The sequence below is a fragment of the Capra hircus genome, chromosome 5 (genome assembly GCF_001704415.2).
Source record: "Capra hircus breed San Clemente chromosome 5, ASM170441v1, whole genome shotgun sequence".
Taxonomy (NCBI): domain Eukaryota; kingdom Metazoa; phylum Chordata; class Mammalia; order Artiodactyla; family Bovidae; genus Capra; species Capra hircus.
The window spans coordinates 95,765,249-95,783,929 of record NC_030812.1 but is presented as its reverse complement, the minus strand read 5'-3'; the positions used below and the strand labels follow the sequence as shown (position 1 = coordinate 95,783,929).

Below are 18,681 nucleotides of genomic sequence, written 5' to 3'. Positions count from 1 at the left end.
TTTTTATTTTCATTATTCTTTTATATGTCTTTATATTTTCCAAATTTTCTAGAATTGTATTTGTTATTACTAGAATATTAAAAAAAATATTTTTAAAAGAATACAGAGGAAAGAATTTTCCTTTGGGACACAGTGGAACCAGAAAGACCTGGATTCAGATGCTGGCTTTATTTGCTGTGTGTGGCTTTGGGCAGATTAGTTACCCTGAGCTTCAGTTTCCTGATCAGAAATTGGGTCTAGTAACACATATCAGAGAGCTTCCATGAAGATTAAACATGACAGTCATTCAGTGCCTTGGAAATATGCTGAATGACAGGCTCTGAGAGATGAGCGTTTTCCAAGTTTGGCCCAGGAAAAATGACGCTACAAACAGGGAAATATATTCATGATGGTAACTGTCCTTTTGCTTTTTAAACTGTCCTCTCATCTCAACCCACTGTTTGTCTGGACTCAGAGGAGAAATTGCACCCATACACTGATCCTTGTCTCTATTCCTTCTACCTCCTCACATACACATCCTAGGAAAGGATCTGCTAAGGGCAGGGCGGACTAGCAGCTGGAAGTTACTGTGAGTGAAAGGCAGGACCCAGGTATCACTTTCACAAGCTTCACGCACCCTCACTATTCCTCTTCATAGTTCTTCTTTCATCCCCAGCCTCCAAGCTGAAAGTGTTCTTAGCAAGGTCTCTCCTCCAGGGGAGCCTCTCCACTTTCTCTTTGTCTGCTCCTGTTTAGCTGGTTGAGAGGACTGTCCCCTTTCAGATTTGAGAGGGACGAGTGGAAGCCCGGAGAGGCTTCTAGATCCAAGCCTCTTGTGGGCACAGCCCTGCTCATCTGAGGAGGCCAGCAAGTGTGCAGTGGGCAAGCAGCAACGGCCCAGCTGTACAGTGTTTCCAGCCGGGCTGTTTCTTTTCCACAACTCATTCACTCCAGGCCATACTGAAGGCTGGGCGGATGAGTAGACAGGATTAAAGGACACACACCTTATCCACAAACCCCACTCTTAATGTTCTTAACGTTCCTTAATCAGATGGAAGAAGAATTGTTGTTTAGTCCTAAGTCATGTCTGACTCTTTTGCGACCCCATGGACTGTAGCCTGCCAGGCTTCTCTGTCCATGGGATTTCCCAGGCAAGAATACTGGTGTGGGTTGTAGTTCCGTCTTCAGGGGATCTCCCCAACCCAGGGATCGAACTTGCAGCTTCTGCACTGGCATTGGCTCACTGCCGCTGAGCCACCAGCAAAGCTGGGGAAAAAAATAGAATGGGTTATATTTGTTTATGCTATCAGGAGGGGTAACTATTTTAAGCCTAGTCATTAACCTGATAAATTCAAATCCCAAGCAACCTTTAAAGATGCTCTGAGACAGTCTCTTGTACTCAGGTCCTAATCACCACAGTATGGAAAAGGCAGTCTGGCTCAATCCATTCTGACTCTGAAGCTTCCATGGTTCTCTAGGGAGGAGTCCTGTAGTCCGGTGGGATGGGATCTTGGTGCAATGTCCTAGGGAGTGGGAGGGATGGTTGGTTAGGACAGGACGGCCTGGGGCAGGAACTGATCTTCTCAAGGCATTCTCAAAGTGAACTATCTCAACTTGGGAGATGATGCCAGGCCAAAAAAACATCAGAGGAAAATGAGACTATTCAGGGTGCCTCCATCTAGATGTAAATACAAATATCCAGAGAACTACATTTTAAATGTAAATAAAATGTCAGGGGGACTGGTAATCAGCAGGAAAAAAATTTATGGATCTTTCTTGAACTCTAGTCTGCTCCAGGGTTGGTCTGACTAGCATATGTAAATTTCAGACATTGACTGTTGCCATGTTCTCTCCTACTACACTTTAACCTCCTCAATACCTTTCCCCATAAAAGCAAGCAAAACAAAATAGATATGGGACCCCAGAATGCTGTCAGAGTCTTCAGTCTTCCCACTCTTCATTCACAAGTGCATATTGAGACGATACCATAAACAGGCCAGGTGCTAAGTGCTAGATATCCAGAGATGGAAGAAGTGGGTCCCTTCTGTCCAGAAGCTGACTTCAGATGACTACGATAGTGTTAAGTGTACTTGTTCCAGGGAAATGTAGATTTCAGCAAGGATCAAAGGCTTAATCTAAGAACTAAAGTTCAATAAAGTTCAGGGTGTCAGGGAGACACCCTCCTCTCAAAGCGTTTTTCAGTGAAAGCTTGAAGGGAAACATCTTATACTAAGGAATTTCACAAATTTTTAATTCCTACCCCCTTTTCTTTCTCTCTATATCTTTGACCCACCCAGTAATTTCTCTCAGTTTTCCCACAGCATATAAGAATGAGATGTCATCTTTTCTTATCAGGGGCCAGAAGGGGAATGACACAGACCAAGAGGAAGCAAACCTTATATTTCAGATACTTCCAGAAGTTTAAAAAAAATCCCTCTTTTTCCCATAAAACCTAAGATAATTTGTAAAAGAGAGGTCTATTCCCTGTTTTAAAGTATGATAATGTTATTTTAAAGCAATAAATCTAGTCAGTTTGATAAAACATAGTTTCTGTTTATAATTTTAGAAGTTTTTATTTATTTTATTTTGAAAACCAAGTAAGTACTGTTAAAGATATATGGTTAAGCTGGTCTTGTTACTAGGTCCTGAGGATGGAAGAATGTTTCTGGATTTAGTTAAAAAAAAAAAAAATCAACCATGATGTAATTTTAGATTTCTTTTTTCCCTTTAGATATCATTTGGTCACCATAGCAACACAGTGTTTTACTACCAGATATCTATACAGCACAAGGGAAGAGAAGAACAGGCAATTACTTTACTGAGTTATTTGGGGGTACAGAATGTGACTAGTGGGATAATTAAAAATTAAATATAGACTTCACTGGGGATCTGTTTTAGCCAGGCAAGCCAATTCAACGTTCTAGTAGTGTCAGCTGAACACAATTTGTAGCCAAACCAACTGTTGACATCATTTGAAATAAAAGAAGCAGGGAAGCAACATAGTTCAGTGGTTAACAGCATGGACTCTGATGTCAAGTTTTTTCACTCCAAACCCCATTTCTCCTATTTGATAGCTGTGTGACCTTGGGAAAGTTCCTTAACTTCTCTGTGCCTTAGTTTCTTCATCTCCAAAATGTGGGTACTAATAATAATTCCCACAGAAGGTTATTATACAGATTAAATAACTGAGTGTGCTTGGAATGATGCCTTACACATAGCAAGAACTTTATAAGTATTTGTTAAATAAAGACAAAATAAAATGTAAATTTGCTAGTTCCTTTCTTTGTGCTGGGTAGAAATAACCAAAGGAATCAAGATTTGAGTGCATGGCAGATTCTTTTAGCCTGTAACTCTGGAAGATTCCTTTGAGAACTTCCTGGGAGCCTTCTTGGTAGCTATTCTAAAAGATACGAGATTTGGTGGACAGCCTACCATCCCTAACAGAGAGCTGAAAACAATCACAAGCACTCCTGGTATCAGGGACATGAAAAGGAAGATGATCACACAGCACAAAGAAACAGCATGCTAGCCCACTCAGGCTCCCTCAGCCACAGCCAATAACCTCTGGGAACATGGACACAGAATAAGCAGCTGAAAAAGCATGAAACAGGATTTGATTGTAGTGACATATGAAATCTGGCTGGTGTCAGTAACATTATTTTTTCCCTCTTTCCAGGATTCAAAGAAAAAAAATCTCTTTCAGCAATGAATGCTTTGTTTTATTCATTTTCACTGTATACAATGTCCATCTCATTTTTCTTCAACAGGCAGTTATTGTGGTGAATTATGCATTTTACAGAACTACCTAGGCATCTTTTCTGGACCTGTGACAAATCAAAAGCCCCTAACCCGCATGTAAGCCGAGACAAAATCTCCAAATGGCCTGGAAAACAGAAGGTATCATATCCTCTGAGCCAAATTTCAGCCACGAAACCGCGGGGTCTCTAGCACATACCTCCATCTGGACTTGATTTCAGAGACGGTCTCCTTGGGTCTTCTTGGTCAGGTTCAACGCTTGTAGAGGAGTTTGGAGGATGCCATAAACCACCACAGAAGCTTGGGAACACAGTCATATCTGTCCTCTGCCTTCCCCTTGGCTCACAGCCTGCTTCCTGGTAGGAAGACAAGATGACGCTGTGCAGGGTTGACTGTTAAACCATCTTCCCGCCCCCAGCCCCACTCTCCTGGTGCCCCTCCCTTCTCCTTTCCTGGGCTCTGGAATGTGTCACATGGGAAATGGATCATGTGGCTCACGAGGAGAATGTGGCCAGCTTCTCTCCCTTCCCCCTCACTTTTCCTTTCAGGAGCACAGAGGCAGAAATCTCCCACCTGATTGGCTCTAACCAAAAATCTCCATATGAAAAGGGGAAGATTCAACCATCCAAACCTCTAGCCTTCTCCACTATCTCTTTTATTTCTCATCTGAACGTTTTATCCTGGACATGCAGAATTGCTTGGAAGGGAAGGAAAGGATGCTTTCTCCCCAGGCCCTCCCTTTCTTTCTTGTCGTCTGTACTCTAAGTTGGCAAGGTGCTCCCTAAGCTCCCTCCGGAGCCACCTTGGCACATCTGACAAAAATCAAGTGTTCAGCACCACGGACAGCATTATAACCCCTCAGCGCTCATTTGTCTATTTCACTCTCGAGTAAATAGAACCATTTAAAAAATATTTCCCTGAGGTTTTGTGTCTAAATATACACCTGGCCATATATAAGTAGGACTCCAACTTCCCCTACTGTCAACTTACTGTTATTTATAAACACAAATATAATTTTTACATATCATCAAATGTCTATCTTCCCACCCCCATCCCACCATCCATCCACACCCTTTAAACATGCTCCATGTTTTGAGGGTGGAGAGGAAATTCTCATTACACAGTTTGCCATATGCCCATATATCTATGCTCACAGGCACAACCACAGAAATATGTAGGTTTCTTGAGTGTGCATGTTCAGATGTCTTCAGCCCCATCCCTAGGCCTCAGGCAGGGCTGAGTTAAGAGGCAGAGAGCGAGTCTGGTAGGAGCTGTTTTGTGCAGGGTCTTTCCTGCCTCGCTGACGTCCCGGTTGCCATGGTGCTAGGTAACTGCTGAAGGGGATGACTGCGTTCAGAACCAGTCACCATGGGACCCTGCTGACTAAAGAAAGGAAGAGGGAACAGAACTGAATTGCAGAGGAGGACTTTCAATTAGCATTTCAGAGCCAAATTTACCTAATGGGCCCCTTCTTTACTGAATTGCTGCTGACCCTAAATCTTGAAAGGATTCTAGGAATTAGTATGGACACTGTGACGGTAACTCCCTCCATCCTTCATTGCTTCTTTCCTTAAAAATCTATTTAGGTGCAACAGAATGAAAACGCCAGCTTCACAGAACGACTGTGGCATGCCATCAGAAGGCAGGGTGGGGGTGGGGGGTGGGGGTGGAAGAAGACAGGAAACATACTTCTCAGATTGCGGCTTCTGACTTTTATGAGGCCATTCATCTAGATCTAACAGTCTTAAGTGGGAGATACACTAGACCTACACCTGAACTAGGAACAACTGTGAATGCTTTATGAGTTTACAGGAGAAAAGATAAATATTGTTTAATGTGACTTGCTGGATTATTTTAAATAAACATAAATTTGAATAATAAGGTCAATCCCTTGCATAACATTTGGACTATCCCAAGTTAGGAACTGAATCTATACATTTGTCTCTTTAGACATACACATAACCTGTTTGTTTCTAACTCAGAATTCTAAGAATGGCAATTCTGAATACTGTATTTCTATGGGGAGGGGGGGTTCAGGTAGAAATACTGACTTTCAATGTGCAGTAATGCAAATTCTGTTAAGAAAAGAGGTAGCATGGAGAAGCTCCAGTATAATTTCACAAAATTTAAGCTCTTTCCTGGCTTAATGTCCATAGCGTAAGACATTTTTACTTCTTTTATTCTAGGATAAGAATCAAGTTAATTCTAGTTTTTCTATATAAGGCTCAGAGAAATTCAACTCTGTTAATTCTAACACTGGCCCCTTTCAGAAAATTAATTTATCAGGAAAGCTGGACATGTGTTTGAAGAGATTCTTAAGAAAGTTAGTCAGATGGTAACTTAATATCATCTCTCTTCTTTGAGTGAATAATAAGAATAATAATAACAGCAACAGAACCAGCTAATTATATACCATGAGCCATGATCTCATTTAACCCTCCTATCCAACCAGAGAAAAACTTAACTGTATTTTTCTTATTTAATAGACTTTTTGGAGGTTTGGCCTAACTTGATAAAAGAAATTATTGTATTTTTAATAAAACAGTCATCACACTGGTTAAAAAGAAATACTGGGATTGGGGTGATGTATTGTTTCTCAGCAAATTATGGTGGCTCAGACGGTAGAAATTCCACCTGCAGTGCAGGAGACCTGGGTTGGATCCCTGGGTCAAGAAGATCCCCTGGAGGAGGGCATGGCAACCCACTCCAGTATTCTTGCCTGGAGAATCCCCATGGACAGAGGAGCCTGGCGGGCTACAATCCATGGGGCCGCAAAGAGTTGGACACAACTGCACAACTGAGCACATCCAACCATAAGGAAGGTACTGTTATTAACATTCCTGCTTTACAGACAAGGAAACTCGGGGAGGAGAAGTAACATGCCCACAACCACTAGTTAGTACAGGAGCTAGGACTTGGGACTGTTTAGTCTGACTGCAGAGCAGGTACACTATACTATACTATTCTATATCATAAATAATGGATTCATTTAAAATAACTTATTAATATGACTGATGTGATTCAGTACTATAGGCCTTTGAGAGAAGAAATCAGAAAGACTGCTTTAAATCATTTGAGAGCAAAAAAAGATCAAATTATTCATTCTTTTTAGAATGACTGCACATGTACATCATAGCTTAATGATAAAATAAAAATGATTTCATAAGGAATCATAATCTGAAATATTAATACTATAAAATGCTATGTAATATACTAATTCTATTAAAAATATTTATAATCACCAAACTTATTCCCAGCCTTTTTGAAAAAAACAGACAGTTGTCTTCCATCCAAACCCATAAAATCCTGTAATATTTGTGTAACTGGGGTCATATTTTGAAAATAACTTATGTGATTTTTTTTTTCTCCTCTGCCTGCCTGGGGAATCAATTGGCCTTGGGGATAGAGAATGTGGCACTCTTCAGAGTTATCAAAGTGATGAGGAAAAAAGAAGGAATAAATATTCAGCTTCCGAAATTTAAAACAGGAGTGTGCAGCAAGACAATAGGCTTGAAATCCAAGCTACTGTTTTGAAAGCCATTCTCAAAATTCCTTTATTTGTCATCAACCAAATATAGAAGACTTTGCTCAGATTGTCTGGTACCATAGAGTAGGCCTTCAGACTGGGGCAGGCAAACATTTTCCAAAGGGTCCCAGAGTCTGAAGCCAGTTCTATGGGAATTAATTTTTAGATCCTTAACTTCCACAAACTGATCTTCCTGTGAACTGCTGCAGTCGAAATATCATGCTGGTTCTTGATTCCCATCTAGAAGTTTTTCTTCCCTTATACCACAGACTGGTGAACCTCTCAGCCACCTTACCTCAAATCCTACCATGGTGAATTGCTTGGATTTTAAAAAACTCCTGGGAGCCAAGCAAAGAAACAACTGGAAACATTGAGGATGCTATTGAGATATTAGTTAACTTGAGTTAACACATCCTTTTAAAAAACAAAAGCTCTCCAACTGCTTTAAACAAAGCTGAAAGCAAACCACTATCCGATTGTGCACTGAGATTCATTAAAACAGTTCTCTTAAAGGAAAGCTCTACTTACAAAAGAATGCCAGCTAATAAATGCAGAATATAATAGTTAGAACACCACTTTTGCAGGCCCCAGTGTAATGATTCAGGCAAGGACCACAACTATGAGATGAAAAGTTGTTGGGAACAGGTTGTTTGTAGATTATTTACAAACTTTCAATGGTGAGACTGGAAGAGGGGGGTCATCATCTTAACCAAGTAACCAAATTTAGCATCACTAACACTGGTGGGCCACAGTCCATAGATAGGTTCGCAGAGTCAGATGTGAATGAACAGACTTATAACAGGACAACCTGAAATTAGTGCCTAACATAAAGCAATGTAACCTACCCAACATTACTAATGAAGTATTCTTTCTAAAAACATTTATCTGAATATAATCAAACCTCTATACAGTGTGCCTCTCAGGGAGGGGAGGCGAGTGGGAAAAGCAGTGGTTGGAGAAACAAATCAAAGACATTATAAGAAAAAAATCAACCAAATTGAGAATATAGAATATTCTGTAAGAGAACTAGTCTGGACTTATCAGAAGGTCATTGTTTTAAAGTAAGAAGGGTGAGCTGTGACAGATTAAAGAGACTAAAGAAAACCAATTGCAAAGCACGTAATTTGATGAGATCCTGACTGAGGGAGAGTTAAAATATGTAAACAGTTAAAATATAAAATATATAATACATAAAATAGCTCTAAAATATTTTGGGGACAATTGGGGAAATTCGTCTTGTGATTTGTATTAGGTGGTGTCATGAAATCATTATTTCTATTAGGTGTGAGAAAGGAATTGTAGTTAATGGGTGGATTTTCTTATTCTTAGGAGACGTTGAAGAATTAAGGATGAAGGGTCAAGATGAATTCAAGTTACCCACACATAGTTAAACAAGAAATAATATGCACATACATAATCAGAAAGGGAAAGTAACAGCGGGCGAATATAGGTGAAGAGTCTGTGGGTGTTTACCGCACTGTACTTTCAACCCTGTTGTCTGAGTAAAAATGGAAAGTAATAAATTCTGCTCTGTGGTGGACAAGGACACGCCACACAGAGAGTAAGAGTCTCTCCCTCTAGATCTCAGGTTCAGAGAGAAAGAGATAAAGGAGAATAAAGCAGCCAGTCACTGGACCTGACTCCTAGGCCAAAGAAGGATATGGAAGTATTCATTTTCTCTTGGTGACTCTTTCAAATTACTGGAAACAATGGCTTCAAATAGCACAACTCTATTGTCTTATGGTATCGTAGGTCAGAAATCCAACATCAGTCTTAGGGCTCAGATATGGTGACAGCAGGGCTGTGTTCTCTTCCGGAGACTACAGAGAGAGAATCTGTTTCCATCCTTTGGCTTGTAACTCCCTTACTCCATCTTCAAAACCAACCATCCTGTATCTCTTTAACCATTACTCCACAGTCAGAGAGTAATGGAGAGTAACTTTAGCCATTCCAGAGTCACTCCCTGTGACTCTGATCTCAGATCGGAAAGTCACTAGGCTGGATCCACGAGATAATCCAGGATAACCTCCTCTCGCAAGGCCTTAACTTAGTCATATCTACAAAGTCCCTTTTACTCTGGAAGGTAACATATTCACAGGATCTGAGTACTAGGGTAAATATCTATAGGTGTCCTAATTCTGCATACCACAGTAAGTTACCTCCAGGTTGAGAGGAGCACTCAGGGCAAGAGATCTCTGCTTTTGCTCCCCTCTGGAAACAGCTGCCAAGGCCCCTCACACCTCATTCTGAACTCTGCATGGCCATTTGGGCCAACGGCAACTTTTCTACAGCGTACACAGACATACAGAGCAGCTGACCATCCCAAGCGTTTCCTGTTCCTTTGAAGCATGGATGCTAAACTAACAGCCATAGGGCCTGCTGTGGTCAGGTGAAGCGACTCGATAGCAAGAGCCAAGGAGAAGCAGAGTCTCTAAGGGGGAGAGCCTGTTCCTCCCTGGGAGATTTGCCTGAAGCCAAAAACGGGCCATGAATTCATGAGATCCAGGTTTCAGCATCACAGGCCAGCAGGTTCCCCAGTGATCAGGCCAGCAAGGGGCATCATGCAAGAACCCTGCCGGTGCACACACTAGGTCCAGGATGAAGCCAGGGAATACCCCTTACTCATGAGTCCACAGGAATGTATGTTACCCCTCCCCACCCTTCATACAAATGGACATTATCATCAGAGAAGATGTCGGGACCTCCTTAGGAAACATTATGAAATAGGACACATTTTTATCCAAAGGAGACTTATGCTACTTAAAGAAACCACTTAAATAATGAAATCTGATTGAACTATATTTGAGACTGAACTGGACACTTAGTTGGTTTTTCAAATCAAACAGTTGGGGTGGCTTTAAAATATGTCCACAAATTCTTCGATACGCCTCCCTTCAAATGGTGACAACTAACAATATTTCTCTTGAACATGGGCCATCCTTACAACCTGTTTCCAGTTAAAACGATGTGTTAGAAGTGATTCTCTGTAACTTTTGTGGCTACATCATCAGAAAGACAGTTTCTGCCTGGCTCTCTCCCTCTTGAATTACTCATTCTTGGGGAAGCCAGCCACCATGTCATGAGGACACCAATGCTGTACTGTAAGGAGGTCCATGCATGAAAAACTGAGGCCTCTCACCAACCAGCGCCAAATAGCAACCGGGCAGTGAGCCACCCCGGTATCAGATCCTCCAGCCCTAGTCAAGCGACTGCAGTCCAGACGACACCTTTTGCTGTCATTGTTCTGCTGGGTCTTCACTGCTGCACATGGGCTTTCCCTAGTTGCAGCAAGGGAGGGCTAATTTCCAGTTGTAGTGCAAAGGCTTCTCACTGCAGTGGCTTCTCTTATGTAGAGCACAGGCTCTAGGGTGTGCAAGCTCAGTGGTTGTGGCATACAGGCTTAGTTACTCCACGCTGCAGTGGAGAAGGCAATGGGACCCCACTCCAGCACTGTTGCCTGGAGAATCCCATGGATGGAGGAGCCTGGTAGGCTGCAGTCCATGGAGCTGCAGAGTCAGACATGACTGAGCGACTTCACTTCACTCACTTCATACTTTATCACTGAAGAAGGATATGGCAACCCACTCCAGTATTCCTGCCTGGAGAATCCCATGGACAGAGGAGGCTGGCTGGTCATAGTCCACGGGGTCACAGAGAGTTGGACATGACTGAAGTGACTAAGCACACACGTACTCTACGTTCTGGAATCTTCCTGGACCAGGGATTGAACTCATGTTCCCTGCACTGGCAGGTGGATTCTTATCCACTGTACCACTAGGGAAGTCACAAACAACATCCTGACTGCAACTTTGTGAGATCCCAGGCCAGAACTACCTGGTTAAGCTGTTCCCATATTCCTCACCCACAAAAATGATAAGATAATGCTTATTATTAAGTTCCTAAGTTTGGGGGAGTTTTGTTATGCAATAATAGATAACATACCTACATGAAAACTCTAGAAAGCAACGAGAACTACTTTTTCTTGACATATTTGAGCAATAGTGAGTTAAGTAAGTGTCCCTGCTGCATATGTGTGTGTTCCTGTTGTGGTAAATTGTGGTTTTATTAATCCAAGAGCAGGAGGAAACGGAGAACACAACTAGCCACATTAGAGAGCTATCTAAGGGGAAAAAAGAAAGCCACTCGGGTGGAGGTGGATTTATTATAAAGACTGAAGAAGAACTGCAGGGAACTCAAGAACAGGAAGTGGCAGTGAGACCAAAGATGGGACTGAAGTAAGGGACAGAAAGCTGTCAGAGCTGAGATAGCCACCGACTCCATCTCTTTCTCTCTTGAGGCTACAAGACCTATTCTCTCCCATTTTCTCTCTCTTAATTAGCAGCATTCACCTGCTTCTCTTTTGCAATCAGCTTGTTCTGATTACTGATGCACAAATGGTGGTCTTAGCTCTCTGCAAGTTACACGACCTTACAACTTCAATGCTTCTGTCTAAATGAACCAGTCTCAATTAAAACAGAACTACAATATGATGCAGCAAGCCTACTTCTGGGTATACTGTTGTCTAGTCGCTCAGTCGTGTCCGACTCTTTGCAGCTCCATAAACTGGAACCCCTCAGGCTCCTTTGTCCAGGGAATTTTCCAGGCAAGAATCCTGGAGTGGGCTGCCATGCCCTCCTCCAGGGGATCTTCCCGACCCAGGGATCAAACCTATGTCTCCTGCGTTGGCAGGCAGATTCTTTACCACTAGACACCTGGAAAGTCCACTTCTGTGTATATACCTAAAGGAAATAAAAATCACTGTCTAGAAGAGATGTTTGCATTCCCATGTTCATAGAAGCATCATTCACAATAGCCAAGATATGTGGAAACAACATGTCTGTTGACAGATGAATGAGTAAAGAAAATGTGATATACAAATACCCACCCAAACCGCCCCCCCCCGCCTCACACCCACACACACTGGAGTATTATTCAACCTTAAAAAAGAAAATTTTGATAAGCCAGACATAGGAAGACAGATACTGCATGATCTCACTCATACGTGGAATCTAAAAAAGTTAAATTCATAGTAACAGTGAGTAGAATAGTGGTTACAGGGCTGCGGGATTTCGCTACAGGGAGAGATACTGGTCAAGGGTACAAAGTTTCAATTATAAGATAAACAAGTTTTCGAGACCTTATATACATATATCATGCTGACTATAGTTAATAACAGCGTATACCTGAAATTTACTGAGAGAGAGTTCAAGTGTTCTCACTACACATGCAAAAATGGTAACTATGTGAGATGGGATATTATTTAGCTTGACTGTGGTCATCACAATGTACATTACAATGTACATATATCACATCACATTGTATACCTTTATTTGTCAGTCATACTTCCATAAAGCTGAGGAGAAAATATATGACCCAGTCTCTCAATATTCTGATCCAAATTCTTAGGAGGCAGTCAGTTTGACTCAGCTCAAGGAGAGCAAGGAGATCAAACTAGTCAATCCTAAAGGAAATCAACCCTGAACATCCATTGAAAGAACTGATGCTGAAGCTCCAATACTTTGGTCACCTGATGCAAAAAGCGACTCATTGGAAAAAGACCCTGATGCTGGGAAAGACTGAGGGAAGAAGAAGGCGATGGAGGATGAGATGGTTGGATGGTATCACTGACTCAATGGACATGAGCTTGAGCAAACTCCAGGAGATAGTGAAGTACAGGGAAGCCTGGCTTGCTATAGCTCATGGGGTTGCAAAGAGTCAGACACGACTGAGCAACAACAAAGTCAGATATAAAGTGGATCAAATCAGCTGGAGGCATGGCGATGGAGCAGAGCTCTTGTGCTTCCCCCTCAACACTCTCTAACAGATTGGCAAATATTATAAAGAGAAAGGACAAGGAAGGGGAGGAAGCGACTGGCAGAGGAAATGACTGACGTCTTAGTGTGTATTTTTTTTTTAATTCCATGAACTCTCCACTGCCGAGCCTGCCAATAACCACAATATCCTGGCATCAATAACAGCAGTAGTATGGTGGTTTCAACTTCTGAATTACTTATTTCCCTAGAAACCTAAAGAAAGTGCCCTTTCTCTTATAAATTCAAATTTGTGACCCACACATGCCATCCTTCCCTGTCCAAGTGATTCTCTACTCACTGAAAGGCGACAAACACAGCCTTGATTCTCACTATTCTCATTTGAAAGTACCGACAGCACCACTTGTGTAGTCAGAGCAGTGGTTCTCAACCTTGGCAGCAGAATGAGGAGCTTTAACAAAATACTGATATCTGGGTTCTACTTCCAGAGATTCTGATTGAATTGTTGAAGGTGAAGCCTGGACACTAGGACTTTCTAAAGCTCCCCAGATGATTCTAATGTGCAGGCAAGGTAAAGAATCTAGCCTCAGGTTCTTTGAATACAGATGCTACATTGAGCATGCACATTTTGGTGAGGAGATGGCAGGCATAAATGGTGAGAAGCTCAAGGCAGAAACTCTTATTTGTTAAATATACACTATAAGTTATGCTAGTAACTCATGCAGTTGTCAACAATATTTTGTTTCATCTTTACAGTCATCCTATGAAGAAGACACTACTGTTCTAATTTGACACACAGGAAAATCGAGACTCAGAGAGGTCACACAGAGAGACTGTCATACCTTAGCATTAAACTCCAGGTCTGATTCTCAATTCTATACCCTTTCTGCAACACCGTACTAAGAGATCTCACTTCTTACAGTTAGATGATCCCACTCCCTAAAACCAAAATATGAAGGCATCAATGCAGAAACCCTATTCTATTGCATGCGTAGATTTTTTTTTTTCCAGAACATTTTCACAAATGACACACATGTGGCTCAGTTACTAGGTTACACTAGTGTTAACTGCTCAGTCATGTCTAACTCTGTCACCCCATGGACAGTAGCCTGCCAGGCTCCTTTGTCCATGGAATTCTCCAGGCAAGAATACTGGAGTGGGTTGCCGTTTCCTAGGCTATACTATAGGCTGCCAAAATGAAGTGAACTGCTCTAGGGAGAACTTCCTGATAGGGGACTACCAGGACTGGACCTTTCTTACTGAAGCATTTCCATTCTATTGATTGATACCTGGATCCTTCTCCTTCACTGCTAACTTAAGTCCTGTGGCTTTCTATACTGAGTGTTTCTTACAGATGAAGCTATATTGCTTACCTACAAGCAATTCCTTTGCTGGTCGACTAAAATCACATAGTGCATCGTTCCTCTGCCTTGTATTCCAGACAGTACATAAAAAATCAAAATATATTCAAAATCAAAAGTTGACTAGAGATTGCTGCCAATATCAAGATGGACTCTCATACCAAGTGACTCTGGAGGCTAAAAAGCAGAATGTATGTACTTTTGTAACAAGCTGGTGTCTTGATAGCTCAGTTCCACTATTCCACTCCATGAAATCCACACTGCATCCTGCCTGAGGTGTGGCTGAAGGGACCCGCAGGGCCAGGACACTGCAGGAAGAAACTGAATGCTCGCCCAGGTGCCCCACGTATCCTGAGAGAGAAAGAAGTCAGATTAGTCAGTTCTCCCAAGATGCTCCCAGAATTCCAAACTCCTCTACTTCCTCATCCCAACCTCAGTCCTTGTTCAGGACTCTGGCTTCTAGAATCCTCCTTGGCCCACTCACTTAGGGACTTCCACCGTACTCAAGAGGAACTAAGTATGGGGGCATTTCTGTCTTTCTGTTTAGAAACACGAACATCTTTACACTATCTGGTGGGAAACGTTCTCTACTGCAGGAGTTCCCAACCTTCAGGCTCTAATGCCCGATGATCTCAGGTGGAGCTGATGCCATCATGATAGAAATAAAGTTCACAATAAATGTAATGAGCTTGACTCATCCTGAAACCATCCCCTGTCCCCCACCCACCATGGAATAACTGTCTTCCACACTAGTCCCTGGTGCAAAAAAAAAAAAAAAAAGTAGTGTTGGGGAACACTCCTCTACTACCAAGAGCTCTGTTTCCTAGTTTTCCCTCTCCACTGGGCTGTGTAGTTACTGCCTTCCTTCACCGCTTCTATTTCCCCATCTTCTCCTTCCCTCTGCATTACCTTACTTCACAATCCCTCTTGGTCTCCAGGAAAAAAAAAAATTTTTTTTTCACGGTCCTTAAAAATTTATTCCTTCTGTCGCACCCAGGGTTATCTTTCCAAATACATAAAGCCCATCACTCTGGTTTTCAAGCCTGAACGACTCTCCCATGTCCACTCCTTTATTATTCGATTCGCTGAATTCTCAGAGAATTCACGGCAGACGCACAGTAAGGAAAAGAGGAACCACCGTACGAGCATGTGGAGTAGTTACTGCAAAATCTCGAGCAAAGTAGTGTTGTGTGCTTGAATCCATCGCGCCAACGTAAATTATCCTCCGACCTTTCTCGAGGGTCAAACTAGCTTGACTGTTATTCACCAAAAAGTTTCAAAACGTTTCCGCGCTTAAAAAAAAAAAAAAAAAATTAGTCAGGCGCATGCGCAACCTCATACAGTTGTGGGGGGCGGGGTTGCTCTTCGCGCAGGCAAATCTCGCGATGTTTGAGCCAGACCGGAGCGTAGAGTTTTTTCTCTTCTCCCCTCCCCTCCACCAAGTGCAGTGATTTAATGCTGTAATCAAATTAAAAATATCAAGACTCCACGGCGAGAACAAACGAGGCTAGAAGTAGGCAACACGCCAGCGGCTGTTTTCCCTTCTAGGAAGGGCTTCTTGCGACGCCTCGAAGGCCCCACAAGTTCCTCAGAAACAAAAGTCAGAAGTATGTAAAAACAGAAGAAGCCAACACACTGTATCACCTTAGAGCGGTGTGGAGATTCTTGTTTTTCCACTTTTTACTGTACGAAAAATCCTATTGGCTGCTAGCAAACCAGGTTACACGCCTGTCGCCACTGCGCATGCGCTAGGTTTTGTTTACTACCTCGGACGGCCGCTGGGTCCCGCCTCGAGATCCTGGCGTGTAAGGACACGTTCTGGGGTGTAGTTGTAAGCCGGGGACACGGATGGGAGGTTGATACCAGGACAGGTTAAGTGTAAGCCTGAAACCAGGGAAAATACGAGCGGTAATGAAAGCTCTTGAACACTCAGAAACCGTTCTCTTGTCAGATCTGTCGTGTACTGAAGGTAATGAACGTGATAGCGCCACTCTTAAATAACTAAGAATTGGTAAGCAGCAACTCTAAGGCCCAAAGCGGAGATGGAATTTAGGTACTTGTTAAAAATATGGACTCTGTAATGGAAAAGATGCAAATAACCCTAACGCTTAGGCCCATCTTACTTAAATTTCGAGCAATACCTCCATGATTAAGAATCTCTTGCAGCAGAGTCAAGAAGGCAGCCATGCAAATTTTGAAACTAAAAATTGGTGACTCTAGAAGCAATAGCCGGAAAAAGCACCAACCAACAAGCAAATTTTTAAAAAATGGCTTTAAGTTCCCTTCAAAATCAGTTTCAAATGGGTTAGAAGGCTATGATACAAGATGATAATATCTGGTGAAACTTTGGTTATATTATAGATATGGCTAGATCCGTTTGAAAACAAGGCAAGTAAAAATTTTTTTAACGTATTTTTGATGGAAGAGTTCCTAATGGTGAATTTTAATGTGCTCTAAACGGCCTTCAGTTGCTGGTAGATTCAGCTAAACCTAGATCTGTATCTTTGAGTTGGATAATAGCATCTGTATCTTTGAGTTTGATGTTTACAATTTGGACTTTTAATGGGACTATTTGTTAGGTTTCAAATAATGAATTTGAAGACTTTAATTTGTAATAGAAACTTTCTACAAAAGGAAGGTGAGATTTTTAGGTCGTGAAATTAAGTAAGGGAAAAGTATGTACATGTGTGCAAATGGGGCCAAATTTTCAGGCTCTGGGCACTTCCACCATGGTTCTCAGAGAGCCTTAACCTTAAAAAGTTAACCTCTAGATTTTTCTCATATTTGACGTGATAGTAAAATGTAGTAAATGTAGCAATTTGGATGCTTTTAAGGCAACAATTGGTACCAAAGTCAGAAGGAACTTAAAAGTCCTGCTCCATTATCTAAGGTTGCACTCATTTGGTTGAGGTAAGGTGATAGCCAGTTTTCTAAGCAGGATTGAATTGACTTTTTTCCATGAAGGAAAAGAAATGTAGATAAGCTGAATTGATTCTTTGTTCACTTATTAAGGTGATTAAGACTGACTCATAAACACTGCTTACTTTGTCAAGGCAGTCAACAACTGTAAAAGAAACAATGCTTTTATTGCACATGATGAGATGGTGCTAATGGAAATAGAGAATGGAAATTGGATGAAGAGTTGATACAGAGCTACCAATCCTTTGAGACTACTGGTTCATTTACATGTGATGAAAACGTTAGTGTAAGACCAGTAACTGGTCAAATAAAACTTTTATCTTTGTTCACTGAAAAAAAATCTTTTAATGAGTAAAAGAAACTCACCAGTGAATTGGTTACCCATTCAGTTTGTCATGCAACTCAGGAAATAGACTTCCAGAATTTCCACAGTCAGTAGCTAAAAACGTTATCCATGAAATAAAAAAAAGCTATCCATATTATTTATTTAGCAGCATTCTGAGCATGCTCTACTGTAATTACCCTGACATTGTAAGGCAGTGAGAAAACTGCTGCCTTTTGTAGTCACATTTATGTAAATATGGGTTCTTAAATTATTGTGACCCCAACATAAGGAACTGCTGAACTAGGAATTGTCTATGCATTCCCAATTACCCCAAATTTGTTGAATCAATACAATATAATCTTACTTATTGCTTCCCTTGTGGCTCAGCTGGTAAGGAATCTGCCTGCAGTGCAGGAGACCTGGGTTCGATTCCTGGGTTGGGAAGATCCTCTGGAGAAGGGAACAGCTACCCACTCCAGTATTCTGGCCTGGAGAATTCCATGATCTTTATAGTCCACGGGGCCGCAAAAGTCAGACACAACTGAGCGACTTTCACTTTCAATCTTACTTATTAACTGAGTGATAGAATTTTTTTCATGACATAATTTTAAAGATTTTAAAAGTACTAAACATGTTACAGCCAAATTGCAGTGTTTGTGCGTGAATCTTTATTGGTGAACAAGGGACTGCCAGAGATCTGTGCTGCAGCTTCTAGCCCTGCACTCTTTCAAGTGTTGGGAGTAATTCTAGTACACTTGTCACACCTGAAGAAAGAATACTGCAGTCAGATGGAAGGGAATCATTAGCAAGGGGGGTAGGGGCATATGGGAGAAAAAAGGGTGAACTTTGGTTGTGAATATTTAGCAGTGCCCATTAAGGACATCATCTCTGCTACAATACTCTTGCGACAGCTAGAGAACTCCACCCTAGGCTCTCTGCCATCCTCATCTTTGCCCGGCTGGCTTCTTTATTGCATTTGCATCTTTCTGTTCTGCCATCCTCAACTTAGTAGTCTTCTGTCACAGTCTCAGGATGGCTGCCGTA

The 18,681-nt window shown here is 41.8% G+C and overlaps 1 protein-coding gene across 6 annotated transcripts in view; it reads right to left on the bottom strand.

The window, feature by feature from the left end:
* The window catches only part of GPR19 (G protein-coupled receptor 19), a 34,684-nt gene extending 18,705 nt beyond the window's left edge, over positions 1-15,979 (bottom strand). The window contains exons 1-5 of one of the 6 annotated variants that reach the window (XR_001918106.1): positions 15,303-15,976; positions 14,406-14,744; positions 3,935-4,091; positions 1,347-1,502; positions 57-1,245 (exon numbers count right to left, since the gene is read on the bottom strand). The gene's annotated coding sequence lies outside the window, so the exon portion shown is untranslated. The other 5 variants (XR_001295733.2, XR_001295734.2, XM_005680817.3 and 2 more) reach the window with 5 other exon arrangements.